This window comes from Pinus tabuliformis, chromosome 4_2 (assembly GCF_031772625.1).
Source record: "Pinus tabuliformis cultivar Carrire ecotype Pingquan chromosome 4_2, CPIR1, whole genome shotgun sequence".
Taxonomy (NCBI): Eukaryota; Viridiplantae; Streptophyta; class Pinopsida; order Pinales; family Pinaceae; genus Pinus; species Pinus tabuliformis.
The window spans coordinates 949,098,303-949,114,729 of record NC_142304.1 but is presented as its reverse complement, the minus strand read 5'-3'; positions in this window follow the sequence as shown (position 1 = coordinate 949,114,729).

Here is a 16,427-nt window from a genome sequence, read left to right as displayed (position 1 = left end):
GAAATGCAATTTGTGTGGAGAACTAGTGTAGTAAGGGTATCTCATATGCCGAGCTTTGTCTATCTCATGATAGCTACAATGGTCATATAGACAAACTATGAACAGTGGAACTGACAAAGACAGTGTTTGAAAGAAACCAAGGGATGGGGCCTCAAATTTCTTGGCAAAACCCTTCATAATTCAAAATCAATACATTCACATGATCAAGAGGAGTTTTGCAAGTTAGAATGTAACAATAATTTCGCAGTGAGTCCTACCCCAATTTCAACATGACGTCGATAAATGGTTGTTCTCTGATTGGTTGGCTCTCCTGCTTCTCATTGTGCAAATTCATGCAAAGCTCATGTCATGGTTGTAAGTATAGGAATCCATAGACTGTGCCCTTACAAGCTTAGGTGAAGATGGCTCAACTTAGTTGTCAGAAGAACAATTATTTTCTCAGCCAATGAGGTAAATTAGATTCACCTTTATGATAGCATGAATACTAGTATTATTTCAGTGGTTTCTGAGGCATTTCCATTCACATCTTATGATAAATAAATGTCTTATCAACCAAAACAGAGCTTATAAATGCAGAGTTTATAAAACAGAGCTTATAAAACAGAGCATTTATCAGCCAAAATTAAGACATCACGTCTGTAAAATGCCAGTCATTGTACAATTGTTCTCTGCTTAAAAAAGTACCATACGAGTATTCCAAACAAAAACTATGGGGATTTTTGTTCTATATCAATAACATCGTCAAGTCCAATTGGCGAAAATACTAGTTGGTTTTTTCCTAACCTATGTGGCCTCAACTAAACAGGTTATCAAGAGCAAAATGTTGGACCTATGGTTGAATCAACCTTCACAACAAAGACACAGAGAATTATTTCATTCGACTTATGTCTCGATTTGTAGATGGAAATGCAGCAAGGATAATTTTAGGGGCGAATGTTCGCCCTTTGGCGAAATTAAGGGGTTTTAAATTTTTAGTGGGCAAATATTTTGTATCATAGTACATTTTTACAAATCACCTCAAATAGCCCACCTTATTTTAAGGGAGAGGGTAAAAAAGGTAAATTTAGCCCTTGAAATTAGGACTTACAACCTTCCGTTCGCCCATTTTCAAGAATAGGTTTTATTTAAGTGAATCCATTCGCCCATTTTCAAGAACAGGTTTTATTTAAGTGAATCCTATGGGCCAAATACCATATTTATAAAAGAGGTATGGTAAATTAATAAAAATATAAATAAATGAGAGGTATGGTAAATAAATAAAACAATTTTTATATTTACTCCATAAGTCACCTTATATACATGTAAGGGTGTAAACAAATAAAAATATAAGTAAAGTGGAGGTATGGTAAATAAATAAAACATTTTTTATATTTACTCCATAAGTCACCTTATATACATGTAAGGGTGTAAACAAATAAAAATATAAGTAAAGTGGAGGTATGGTAAATAAATAAAACGTCTTTTTATACTTACTCAAAAGGTATGGTAAATAAATAAAAATACAAATAAACTAGACGTATCGTAAATAAATAAAACCTCTTTTTATAGTTAGTCCATAACCCTCTTCTATTTATGAAGGTTCAAGAAAGAGGTTTTATTTAAGTGAATCCTATGGGCCAAATACCATATTTGTAAAAGAGGTATGGTAAATTAATAAAAATATAAATAAACAAGAGGTATGGTAAACAAATAAAACATTTTTTTATATTTACTCCATAAGTCACCTTATATTTACGAACACTGAAAAAATGGGTTATATTTAGGTCAAACCTATGGCCATAATACTATGGGACAAATACCATGGACTAGATTGTTATTAATACCATGCAAAAAACCATTATTAACCCTAATATTAGAATTAATAAAAACAAAAATGGCACATGGTATTGACCCATGGTATTCACCAAAATGGCGCATGGTATTGACCCATGGTATTCACCAAAATGGCACATGGTATTGACCCATGGTATTCACCTAGAATGTAGCCTATTTAAATGGGGGAATTAAACCAGCATGTAGCCTATGCTAAGATTCACTAGGACTTCACAAAGTTTTATTATTTAGTGAAAGACTCGCCAAGATCTTACAAGATTTTATAATTGAGTAAAATATTCGCCATGCCTGGTGAGAGATTCGCCAAAAAATTATATATACATATTATATTATTGATAAAATCGCCTTCCATTTCTCCTATATGCCATGGAGATTGGCCCATTTATTATATTTATAAATTTAGGGGGGTTCTTAAAATTTTCCCTGAAATGCAGTTTGTGTGGAGAACTAGGGTAGTAAGGGTATCTCAAATGCTAGCGATAGGTCACTAAAAGAACCACCAATTTGTATCTTTTCTAGATGTAATATGGTTATCTCTCATCTCAAGCGTTCTTGTGGTAATATGCTACTGAAAATAAAAAGACTTGTGGTAATATGCCATTGAAAATACACCAATTTGTATCTATTCTGGATGTAATCTGGGTATCCCTCATCTCAAGCGTTCCTGTGGTAATATGCCATTGAAAACAATAAGACGTCCTAACATTTCTATCCAGAAAGTGCATGGTGAAGATGTTTCAGAAGCGATAAATTTTTTTCTGCTTATCAATGTACTTCAAAGAACTTCAAGGCAAGACAAAATGATGTCAAGTAGCTGGAACAATCTTAAAGAGGACGAGGATATAGAAACAACAAAATGTACATTTATTTTATTCCTATCAGAATGATATGTCAAGTAGCTTATATTTTTCAATCTTGTACATTTATTTTATTCCTATCATATAACTTGGATTGCAAAAAAGTGCTCTTAAGACATTGTGTTCTCATTGTGCAGATTCATGCAAAGCCCATGTCATGGTTGTAACTTGTAACTCGCTGTGCTCTGATTGGTTGGATCTCCTGCTTCTCATTGTGAAAATTCATGCAAAGCTCATGTCATGGTTGTAAGTATAGGAATCCATAGACTGTGCCCTTACAAGCAACAGGATATCATAATAATTTATTCAAAGAGATATTTTTTAATAGAATAAACAGAAAGCCTAAACACATACCTATTTTAGGAAAAAACTATGGAAGATCAGCCTCACAGAAAAAAAATGGAATTAAATGCAGAGCTTATAGAACAGAGCTTATAAAACAGAGCATTTATCAACCAAAACAAAGCTTATAAATGCAGAGCTTATAAAACAGAGCTTATAAAATAGAGCATTTATCAACCAAAATTAAGACATCACATCTGTAAAATGCTTGTCATTGTAAAATTGTTCTCTGCTTAAAAAAGTACCATACGAGTATTCCAAACAAAAACTGTGGGGATTTTTGTTCTATATCAATAACATCATCTAGTCCAATTGGCGAAAATACTAGTTGGTTTTGTCCTAAGCTATGTGTCCTCAACTAAACAGGTCATCAAGAGCAAAATGTTGGACTTATGGTTGAATCAACCTTCACAACAAAGACACAGTGAATTATTTCATTCGACTTATGTCTCTATTTGTAGGTGGAAATGCAGTTTCTGTGGAGAACTAGTGTAGTAAGGGTATCTCAGATGCCAAACTTTTTCTATCTCATGATAGTTACAACGGTCATAGAGACAAACTATGAACAGTGGAACTGACAAAGACATTGTTTGAAAGAAACCAGGGGATGGGGCCTGAAATTTCTTGACAAAAGCCTTCAGAATACAAAATCAATACATTCACCTGATCCAGAGGACTTTTGCAAGTCAGAATGTAAAAATAATTTCGCAGTGATCCCTACCCCAATTTCAACATGACGTCGATAAAAATGCTATTATGATGGCCCTCCCAAGAATGATTGGACTGAATTTCAACTTACAGTTCAGTCTTTCCACTACTTGTAAACATGGATATTTTCAATTTTGAGGGTTGGAAAATGTGTTTTTAATGCTCCAGATGTTATTAACAAACGGGGTTTATGTTTTGCAGGTAAGGCATTGTGCTATTGAACAAAATCTATGGCCATTTTGACGACTTATGATGGGACTTAAAGTTCAGTCTTTCCACTACTTGTAAGCAAGGATATTTTCAATTTTGAGGGTTTATATGTTGCTTCATTGTGAAGGAAAATGTGTTTTTTAATGCTCCAGATGTTATTAACAAACGTGGTTTATGTTTTGCAGGTCAAGCATTGTGCTATTGAACAAAATCTATCACCATTTTGACGACTTATGATGGGACTTACAATTCAGTCTTTCCACTACTTGTAAGCATGGATATTTTCAATTTTGAGGGTTTCTAGGCTGCTTCATTGTGAAGGAAAATGTTTCTTTTAATGCTCCAGATGTTATTAACAAATGGGGTTTATGTTTTGCAGGTCAGGTGCTATTGAACACAATCTATGACCATTTTGACGACTTATGTTGGGACTTGTTACAACAGACAGTCCATGCCCAATGATATCAAAATCTTCTATTCATGAAAAAGAAAGAGGGTGGTTTCATATAAATATGGAAGCCTCTCAAATTAGTCTTCCTGAGAAAAAGGTGAAAGTTATTGTTGAGAAAATGGCTAGGGATAGGTCACTAAAAGAACCACCAATTCGTATCTTTTTTGGACGTAATCTGGGTATCTCTCATCTCAAGCGTTCTTGTGGTACTATGCTATTGAAAATAAGAAGACTTGTGGTAATATGCCATTGAAAGTACACCAATTTGTATCTGTTCTGGATGTAATCTAGGTATCCCCCATCTCAAGCATTCTTGTGGTAATATTCCATTGAAAATAACAAGACTTCCTAACATTTCTACCCAGAAAGTGCATGGTGAAGATGTTTTGGAAGCGATAAAGGTTTTTCTGCTTATCAATGTACTTCAAAGAACTTCAAGGCAAGAAAAAATGATGTCAAGTAGCTGGAACAATATTAAAGAGGACGAGGATATGGAAACAACAAAATGTACATTTATTTTATTCCTATCAGAATGATATGTCAAGTAGCTTGTATTTTTCAATCTTGTACATTTATTTTATTCCTATCATATAACTTGGATTGCAAAAAAGTGCTCTTAAGACATTGTGTTCTCATTGTGCAGATTCATGCAAATCTCATGTCATGGTTGTAAGTATAGGAATCCATAGACTGTGCCCTTACAAGCTTGGGTGAAGATGGCTCAACTTAGCTGTCAGAAGAACAATTATTTTCTTAGCCAATGAGGTAAATTGGATTCACCTTTATGATAGCATGAATACTAGTATTATTTCAGTGGTTTCTGAGGCATTTCCATTCACATCCTATGATAAATAAATGTCTTTCAACTATTTGAATCACGGTACAATCACTACCTTGACTGCTTTAAAGGAAATTCACTACTCAAATGGATTTGGATAGTACTCCCTAAATACGATTGTGGGAAGATTTGCCAGTTCAATCCTAAAAGATCCTATATCATGGAATCTGACAGTCCTGCTATTTTTTATGCCTACGATCTGAATTTATTCCTCAAACCAGATGGGATAAGGAAGTCTCATCCTTTTACTGTCAATATTCATCTAGAAGACAAAGTTATTGACATACGTGATGGATATTCCTTGCTAGACAAACAAAGAGTATGTTATAAACACACCATTATTGAAGGTTTAAGTCAAACAAATCCATTTCCACCTATAGATAGCTCTATTGTTGACAATAAAAAATTTGGACAACCCCAGAAGAGTGATTAAACCTGTAAACCCTCAATGACATATACAACTACAGTGCTGAGAATGAAAACAATGTCAAGAAAATCATTGATGAAGAATACGGGCTTGACCAAATAAAAAATTTCTCTCTGGACCACATAAAATGCAAATATGTTCTCTTCTCCATGAACATGTGGACAATCATTCGTGCACTAGATTTTTAAAAGGAAATGTAGACAACAATCCTCTAACAAATCCACATGAAGTCAATGTTGAGGGACAATTTTGGGGCTTGGAAAAGGTGCACTCACAGGGATTAAATCACAGTGAAGAGAGGCTCCTTCGATGTCCCAAAATAAGGTTCTTCATCACAGTAAGGAGGCTTCCATATGCTGTCAAAGGAAGCTCCAAAAGAGCCCTAGTTGCAGTTTTCTATTCACAGCTAAGATGCAATCAAAGGGAGCCTAAATGAACCCCTAATCCATAATAAGAAAGAGACTCAATACACAGTCCTAAAGGATGTGTTTTAGGTGTTGTTCAAGGAGACCTAGCACGTCTTAGTATTTCAGTGGCAACATGATGATGATAGCATTGTGATTGAAACTATTCCTGAGGACTGTTTATAAGGTTGGTAACCTGCAGTCATATTATATTAATGAAATTTGTCCTAGACCAAATTTCAAATCAGTACACTCAGATTGAGTCAAGTCCTTGTACGACTTATACTGTTGCATTGATAGTATTTGTTGACTGAAGATCAGAGGCCAAACTTGCTGCTAGGCTAGACCACAGGACATAGCTAGCAGCAAACATATTGACTTGAAAGCGTGACAATAGTGGAGCTGCACCTCTAGGTCATGGATTGGTAACTAACAAAAAAAATAAATTCAGACCGCTTCAGTCCAATCCTAAAAAAAACTTATTGTAGGCAAACAAATTTGCAACTAACCAACCAATGTGAAATGAATTTTCAATGAAATTATCAAATGTAATACACAAATTGATGATATATATATGAAAAACAGAGCATTTATCAACCAAAATTAAGACATCACGTCTGTAAAATGCCAGTCATTGCACAATTGTTCTCTGTTTAAAAAAGTGAGTACAATGAGAAGTACCTATATTTTTCATGAACTCTAGCTTCCAAAAGAGGAAAATATGAACTGCACTTGTAAATTTCAACAGTTGTTCTTATGAAAATCAGACAAAATCGTGCATGGAAGTAAGTTTAACAGTGCAGTTGTGGCGGGATCAATCCTGAGATCAGAACTGCTCTATTTATACTGAGTGATGATCTAATCATATCAGATGATGGGGAGGGGTCAACGGTTAGTTTATTATGAGCAACTTTATTCTTACTAACATTTACTCACAAAATCGTGCATGTATTTGCTGACAAAATAGTGCAGTAGATGCAGGTTGGTATTTGGAATGGAATTGTAAGTAAAATTTCCATTTTTTTTCTTAATATCAAATAAGGAATTTAGAAATTGCTAAAAGAAAAAAATTAGATATTTTTCCTTATTTCAAATAAGGAACTAGTTCAAATAAAGAATTTAGTGGTTATTAAAAAAGCTAGAAGTAGAGTTTTTTCTTTGTTTCAAATAAGGAATTTAAGAATTTATTAATTACTCCCTATCTCTATTTTTCTAGCAATATATACTTGTCTTATATAAAACCTCAAGTAATAGGCTTGGTAACACCCCTCAAATAATATTTTCTCTCATTTATTAAATATTTTGTATTTCCACTTTTTAACTTGAGTCACAAAGAAATAATAAATCTAGTTAATATGCTAATATTGAGGACAAGTTTGACATGGCATCTAGGTTAGTTGGGGCTTTTTGCACATTTAGGTGATGGGGAGCACTATTTGCCATCATTATAAACCAAAGTAATATAGATGTTGTATGGTTGTTAATGTGAGGATAATTTTTCCCCTAGACAATGATGGTTATGTTTGGGGCCTTGGACATCATCTAAGGAGAAACACCATTATCATCCCAGGGCATACGAGCGGTTTTGGTTGGTTAAGTAATAGTACAGACTGTGCACATGGTACAAAACCACCTCCCAGTGCCCCTAAGGTGAACGGTTGGCCTAGTGGTGCTCATCGCCAACATCAAGGTTTCTTGTTGGTGGCTAGTGTCCTACTTACTAATGTCTACTACCCAATATTGTGACATTTTGATAGGTCGATGTACCAACAACTAATACATTGCATTAGTGTTGGTTGACCTTGAGGTGTCCTTAATACAGTTAGCCCGAAATTTGACCTAGACTTGATGGATTATAGTCCCCAACCATGGAGCGAGAGTCCTTGAACCCCCTATCTAGATGAGATAATGGATAATGTAGGATGATATGCTAATATCGAGGACATTGAGCTTGACATGGCATGTAGGTTAGTTGGGGCTTTTTGCACATTTAGGTGATGGGGAGGACTATTTTCCATCATTATAAACCAAAGGAATATAGATGTTGTATGGGTATTAATGTGAGAATAATTTTGCCCCTGGACAAGGATGGCTTTGTTTCGGGCCTTGGACATCATCTAAGAAGAAAAAACATTATCATCCCAGGGCGTACGAGTGGTCTTGGTTCGTTTAGTAATAATACAAACTGTGCACATGGTACAAATCCACCTCCTAGTGCCTCTAAGGTGAACGGTTGGCCTAGTGGTGCTCATCACCAACATCAAGGTTTCTTGTTGGTGGCTAGTGTCCTATTTACTATTGTCTACTACCCAATATTGTGACATTTTGATAGCTCGATGTACCAACAACTAATACATTGCATTAGTGTAGGTTGAACTTGTTAAGGTGTCCTTCATACAGTTAGCCTGAAATTTGACCTCTCGATGGACTATAGTCCCCAACCATGGAGTGAGAGTCCTTGAACCCTTTATCTCCATGAGCTAAATTATGGAGAATGTAGGATGATATGCTAATATCGAGGACATGTTTGACATTTTGATAGGTCGATGTACCAACAACTAATACATTGCATTAGCGTTGGTTGACCTTGAGGTGTCCTTGATACAGTTAGCTTGAACTTTGACCTAGACTTGATGGACTACAGTCCCCAACCATGGAGTGAGAGTCCTTGAACCCCGTATCTAGATCAGCTAATGGTAAATGTAGGATGATTTGCTAATATCGAGGACAAGCTTGGCATGGCATGTAATAATATCTGATTATCATCCTAGGGCCTACGACTGGTTTTGGTTGGTTTAGTAATAATATAGACTATGCACATGGTACAAAACCACCTCCGAGTGCCTCTAGGGTGAATGGTTGGCCTAGTGGTGCTCATCGCCAACATCAAGTTTTCTTGTTGGTGGCTAGTGTCCTACTTACTAATGTCTACTACCCAATATTGTGACATTTTTATAGGTCGATGTACCAACAACTAATACATTGCATTAGTGTAGTTTGACCTTGTTAAAGTGTCCTTCATACAGTTAGCCTAAAATTTGACCTCTCGATGGACTATAGTCCCCAAACATGGAGTAAGAGTCCTTGAACCCTCTATCTTCATGAGCTAAATTATGGATAATGTAGGATGATATTCTAATATCGAGGACATGTTTGACATTTTGATAGGTCGATGTACCAACAACTAATACATTGAATTAGTGTTGGTTGACCTTGAGGTGTCCTTGATACAGTTAGCTCGAACTTTGACCTAGACTTGATGGACTATAGTCCCCAACCATGGAGTGAGAGTCCTTGAACCCCTATCTAGATGAGCTAATGGATAATGTAGGATGATATGCTAATATCGAGGAGAAGCTTGACATGGCATGTAGGTTAGTTGGGGAATTTTGCACATTTAGGTGATGGGGAGCACTATTTGCCATCATTATAAACCAAAGTAATATAGATGTTGTATGGGTGTTAATGTGAGGATAATTTTGCCCCTAGATAAGGATGGCTTTGTATGGGGCCTCGGACGTCATCTAAGGAGAAACACCATTATCATCCCAGGGCATACGAGTGGTTTTGGTTGGTTAAGTAATAGTACAGAATGTGCACATGTTACAAAACCACCTCCCAGTGCCCCTAAGGTGAACGGTTGGACTAGTGGTGCTCATCGCCAACATCAAGGTTTCTTGTTGGTGGCTAGTGTCCTACTTACTAATGTCTACTACCCAATATTGTGACATTTTGATAGGTCGATGTACCAACAACTAATACATTGCATTAGCGTTGGTTGACCTTGAGGTGTCCTTGATACAGTTAGCTCGAACTTTGACCTAGACTTGATGGACTATAGTCCCCAACCATGGAGTGAGAGTCCTTGAACCCCCTATCTAGATGAGCTAATGGATAATGTAGGATGATATGCTAATATTGAGGACAAGCTTGACATGGCATGTAGGTTAGTTGAGGCTTTTTGCACATTTAGGTGATGGGGAGCACTATTTGCCATCATTATAAACCAAAGGAATATAGATGTTGTATGGGTGTTAATGTGAGGAAAATTTTTCCCCTGGACAAGGATGGCTTTGTTTGAGGCCTTGGACATCATCTAAGGAGAAACACCATTATCATCCTAGGGCATACGAGTGGTTTTGCTTGGTTAAGTAATAATAAAGACTGTGCACATGGTACAAAACCACCTACGAGTGCCCCTAAGGTGAACGGTTGACCTAGTGGTGCTCATCCCAACATCAAGGTTTCTTGTTGGTGGCTAGTGTCATACTTACTAATGTCTACTACCAAAAATTGTGACATTTTGATAGGTCGATGTACCAACAACTAATACATTGCATTAGTGCTGGTTGAGCTTGAGGTGTCCTTGATACAATTAGCTCGAACTTTGACCTAGACTTGATGGACTATAGTCCCCAACCATGGAATGAGAGTTCTTGAACCCCCTACCTACATGAGCTAAATTATAATGTAGGATGATATGCTAATATCGAGGACACGCTTGACATGGAATGTAGGTTAGTTGGGGCTTTTTGCACATTTAGGTCATGGGGAGCACTATTTGCCATCATTATAAACCAAAGGAATATACATGTTGTATGGGTGTTAATGTGAGGATAATTTTGCCCCTAGACAAGGATGACTTTGTTTGGGGCCTTGGACATCATCTAAGGAAAAACACCATTATCATCCCAGGGCATACGAGTGGTTTTGATTGGTTAAGTAATAATAAATACTGTGCACATGGTACAAAACAACCTCCTAGTGCCCCTAAGGTGAACGGTTGGGCTAGTGGTGCTCATCGCCAATATCAAGGTTTCTTGTTGGTGGCTAGTGTCCTACTTACTAATGTCTACTACCAAATATTGTGACATTTTGATAGGTCGATGTACCAAAAACTAATACATTGCATTAGTGTTGGTTGACGTTGAGGTGTCCTTGATACAGTTAGCTCAAACTTTGACCTAGACTTGATGGACTATAGTCCCCAACCATGGAGTGAGAGTCCTTGAACCCCCTATCTAGATGAGCTAATGGATAATGTAGGATGATATGCTAATATTGAGGACAAGCTTGACCTCACATGTAGGTTAGTTGGTGCTTTTTTCACATTTAGGTGATGGGGAGCACTATTTGCCATCAATATAAACCAAAGGAATATAGATGTTGTATGGGTGTTAATCTGAGGATAATTTTGCTCCTGGACAAGGATGGCTTTGTTTGGGGCCTTGGACATCATCTAAGGAGAAACACCATTATCATCCCAGGGCATATGAGTGGTTTTGGTTCGTTAAGTAATAATAAAGACTGTGCACATGGTACAAAACCACCTCCGAGTGCCCCTAAGGTGAATGGTTGGCCTAGTGGTGCTCATCGCCAACATCAAGGTTTCTTGTTGGTGGCTAGTGTCCTACTTACTAATGTCTTCTACCCAATATTGTGACATTTTGATAGGTCGATGTACCAACAACTAATACATTGCATTAGTGTTGGTTGACCTTGAGGTGTCCTTGATACAGTTAGCTCGAACTTTGACCTACACATGATGGACTATAGTCCCCAACCGTGGAGTGAGAGTCCTTGAACCCCCTATCTAGATGAGTTAATGGATAATGTAGGATGATATGCTAATATCGACGACAAGCTTGACATGGCATGTAGGTTAGCTGGGGCTTTCTGCACATTTAGGTGATGGGGAGCACTATTTTCCATCATTATAAACCTAAGGAATATAGATGTTGTATGGGTGTTAATGTGAGGATAATTTTGTCCCTGGATAACGATGGCTTTTTTTGGGGCCTTGGACATCGTCTAAGGAGAAAAACCATTATCATCCCATGGCATACGAGTGGTTTTGGTTGGTTAAGTAATAATAAAGACCGTGCACATGGTACAAAACCAACTCCCAGTGCCCCTAAGGTGAACGGTTGGCCTAGTGGTGCTCATCGCCAACATCAAGGTTTCTTGTTGGTGGCTAGTGTCCTACTTACTAATGTCTACTACCCAATATTGTGACATTTCTATATGTCGATGTACCAACAACTAATACATTGCATTAGTGTTGGTTGACCTTGAGGTGTCCTTGATACAGTTAGCCCGAAATTTGACCTAGACTTGATGGACTATAGTCCCCAACCATGGAGTGAGAGTCCTTAAACCCCCTATCTAGATGATCTAGTGGATAATGTAGGATGATATGCTAATATTGAGGACATTGAGATTGACATGGCATGTAGGTTAGTTGGGGCTTTTTGCACATTTAGGTGATGGGGAGCACTATTTGTCATCATTATAAACCAAAGGAATATAGATGTTGTATGGGTATTAATGTGATGATAATTTTGCCCCTAGACAAGGATGGCTTTGTTTGGGGCCTTGGAAATCATCTAAGGAGAAACACCATTATCATCCCAGGGCATACAAGTGGGTTTGGTTGGTTTAGTAATAATAGAGACTATGCACATGGTACAAAACCACCTCCCAGTGCCTCTAAGATGAATGGTTGGCCTAGTGGTGCTCATCGGCAACATCAAGGTTTCTTGTTAGTGGCTAGTGTCCTAATTACTAATGTCTACTACCCAATATTACGAAATTTTGATAGGTCAATGTACCAACAACTAATACATTGCATTAGTGTTGGTTGACCTTGACGTGTCCATGATACAATTAGCCCGAAATGTGACCTAGACTGATGGACTATAGTCCCCAACCATGGAGTGAGAGTCCTTGATCCCTCTATGTTGATGAGCTAATGGATAATGTAGGATGATATGCTAATATCAAGGACAAGTTTGACATGGCATGTAGGTTAGTTGGGGCTTTTTGCACAATTAGGTGATGGGGAGCACTATTTGCCATCATTATAAACCGTAGGTATATAGATGTTGTATGGGTGTTAATGTGAGGATAATTTTGCCCCACAAGGATGGCTTTGTTTGGGGCCTTGGACATCATCTAAGGAGAAACACCATTATCATCCCAAGGTGTACGAGTGGTTTTGGTTGGTTCAGTAATAATACAGACTATGCACATGGTACAAAACCACCTCCGAGTGCCTCTAAGGTGAATGGTTGGCCTAGTGGTGCTCATTGCCAACATCAAGGTTTCTTGTTGGTGGCTAGTGTCCTACTTACTAATATCTACTACCCAATATTATTACATTTTGATAGGTCGATGTACCAACAACTAATACATTGCATTAGTGTTAGTTGACCTTGAGGTGTCCTTGGTACAATTAGCCCGAAATTTGACCTAGACTTGATGGACTATAGTCCCCAACTATGGAGTGAGAGTCCTTGATCCCTCTATCTTGATGAGCTAATGAATAATGTAGGATGATATGCTAATATCGAGGACAAGTTTTACATGGCAGGCAGGTTAGTTGGGGCTTTTTGCACAATTAGGTGATGGGGAGCACTATTTGCCATCATTATAAACCATAGACATATAGATGTTGTATGGGTGTTAATATGAGGATAATTTTGCCCCACAAGGATGGCTTTGTTTGGGGCCTTGGAAATCATCTAAGGAGAAACACCATTATCATCCCAAGGCATACAAGTGGTTTTGGTTGGTTTAGTAACCCAACATTACTTCCTAAGAATAGTAAATCCTCCTTACTACTGCTACGTGGTGATCCAGGACACAAGATCTGGGTTTTTATTGCTTATCAGAGGGAAAGCATTCCTCCACTCAAGGAGTTTTCCTCCTATCCACTTGTACAAACAATAGGCTTGATTAAGATAATAGGATTAGAAGAAAATCATAGGAAAACATGTGAATAATATGAGAGGTTCAGATTCCAAGATTTTTTTGTAACTTTGTCATCTTCAAAGTTATAGACAACATGTTTGTTAATTGAAGTGATATTTGATTTCAGCGCTTAGTTTAGCTTTCTTCTAAGGTTTTTAAGTTTCCTTGTGTTAACTTGGCCCATTGACCTAGGTGGTCAATATCCCTCTTGTATCATTTATGTTCACATATTTGTTTATGAGCAATTTTTTCTTACAACTTATCTTAACATTTGTTGATGATAGTTGTAGCACTCTTACATTAGTTAGATAGAATTTTTACTTTGAATTTAGTTCATTTCCATTACTATTTTTATTTTTTTTGTTCATTATGTGTTATTCATTGTTACTTACACTCTATTCTATTTTGCAACTACAAAAAACACTACAACCTCAACCTTGCATTTTGGTAGATTAACCCTACCACAAATTGTTTTAATGCATTGGATATGTTCACTTTCCAATTTTCCAACTTCTCATTAGCATCATTGCCATCCAATACCACATTTAGCATATTCACCTTCACATTAGACTGTTTCTTGTAGAAACATAAGGACACCTGTAGCAGTTTGCAACCTGACTTCCAAGCTTGCCAAAATTCACACGAAAGATAAGATAATCCGTGATTCAACGATTTGGGAAACTTTTGAACAGACAGATAATTAGTGATCCGTGTGCTTTGAGGAGTGGATGCACACATTATATCCAATATGGTCAGGGGTATCCTGTAGCATTAACAGGTGAGGCGCATCTGTCAACAACCCTTTCGGACGGCCAAGACAGTTTTATAAGCTCTGCATTTAATTCCATTTTTTTTCTGTGAGGCCGATCTTCCATAGTTTTTGCCTAAAACAGGTATGTGTTTAGGCTTTCTGTTTGTTTTATTAAAAAATATCTCTTTGAATAAATTATTATCATATCCTGTTGCCTGTTCAGATTGTTGGGGCTACCTTTAGATTATATCTTTTTGATTTTGCAGACTTTAAACACATATCCAACCCATTTCCTTGTAAGCTCTACTAAGCATAGGATGATAATATGTTGCATTTTCTTGGATCAGATTCGAGCTTAGTTATTTCCTCTGCATTTGGGCATATGTAAAATTAAGTGCATGTTAATGGGATTTGATTACTTGTTTCTTTGTGTTAAGTACATTGATAAGGAGAAAAACCTTTATCGCTTCTGAAACATCTTCACCATGTAATTTCTGGGTAGAAATGTTAGGACGTCTTATTATTTTCAATGGCATATTACCACAAGAATGCTTGAGATGAGGGATACCCAGATTATGTCCAGAACAGATACAAATTGGTGTATTTTCAATGGCATATTACCACAAGTCTTCTTATTTTCAATAGAATATTACCAAAAGAATGCTTGAGATGAGAGATACCCAGATTACATCTAGAAAAGATACAAATTGGTGTTTCTTTCAGTGACCTATCCCTAGCCAGTTTCTCAAAAATAACTTTCACCTTTTTCTCAAGAAGACTAATTTGAGAGGCTTCCATATTTATACGAAACCACCCTCTTTCTTTTTCATGAATAGAAGATTTTGATATCATTGGGCATGGACTATCTGTTGTAACAAGTCCCAACATAAGTCGTCAAAATGGTCATATATTTTGTTCAATAGCACAATGCCTAACCTGCAAAACATAAACCCCGTTTGTTAATAACATCTGGAGCATTAAAAAACACATTTTCCTTCACAATGAAGAAACATAGAAACCCTCAGAATTGAAAATATCCATTCTTACAAGTAGTGGAAAGACTGAACTGTAAGTCCCATCATAAGTCGTCAAAATGGTCATAGATTCTCTTCAATAGGACAATGCCTAACCTACAAAACATAAACCTCGTTTGTTAATAACATCTGGAGCATTAAAAAAAACATTTTCCTTCACAATGAAGCAACATATAAACCCTCAAAATTGAAAATATCCATGCTTACAAGTAGTGGAAAGACTGAACTGTAAGTCCCATCATAAGTCATCAAAATGCCCATAGATTTTGTTCAATAGCACAATGCTTGACCTAGAAAACATAAACCCCATTTGTTAATAACATCTGGAGCATTAAAAAACACATTTTCCAACCCTCAAAATTGAAAATATCCATGTTTACAAGTAGTGGAAAGACTGAACTGTAAGTTGAAATTCAGTCCAATCATTCTTGGGAGGGCCATCATAATAGCATTTTTATCGACGTCATGCTGAAATTGGGGTAGGTCTCACTGCGAAATTATTGTTGTATTCTGACTTTCAAAAGTCATCTTGATCATGTGAATGTATTGATTTTGAATTATGAAGGCTTTTGTCAAGAAATTTCAGGCCCCATCCCCTAGTTTCTTTCAAACAGTGTCTTTGTCAGTTCCATTGTTCATAGTTTGTCTCTATGACCATTGTAGCTATCATGAGATAGACAAAGATCAGCATCTGAGATACCCTTACTACACTAGTTCTCCACACAAACTGCATTTCCATCTACAAATCGAGACATAAGTCTGGAATGAAATAATTCATTGTGTCTCTGTTGTGAAGGTTGATTCAACCATAAGTCCAACA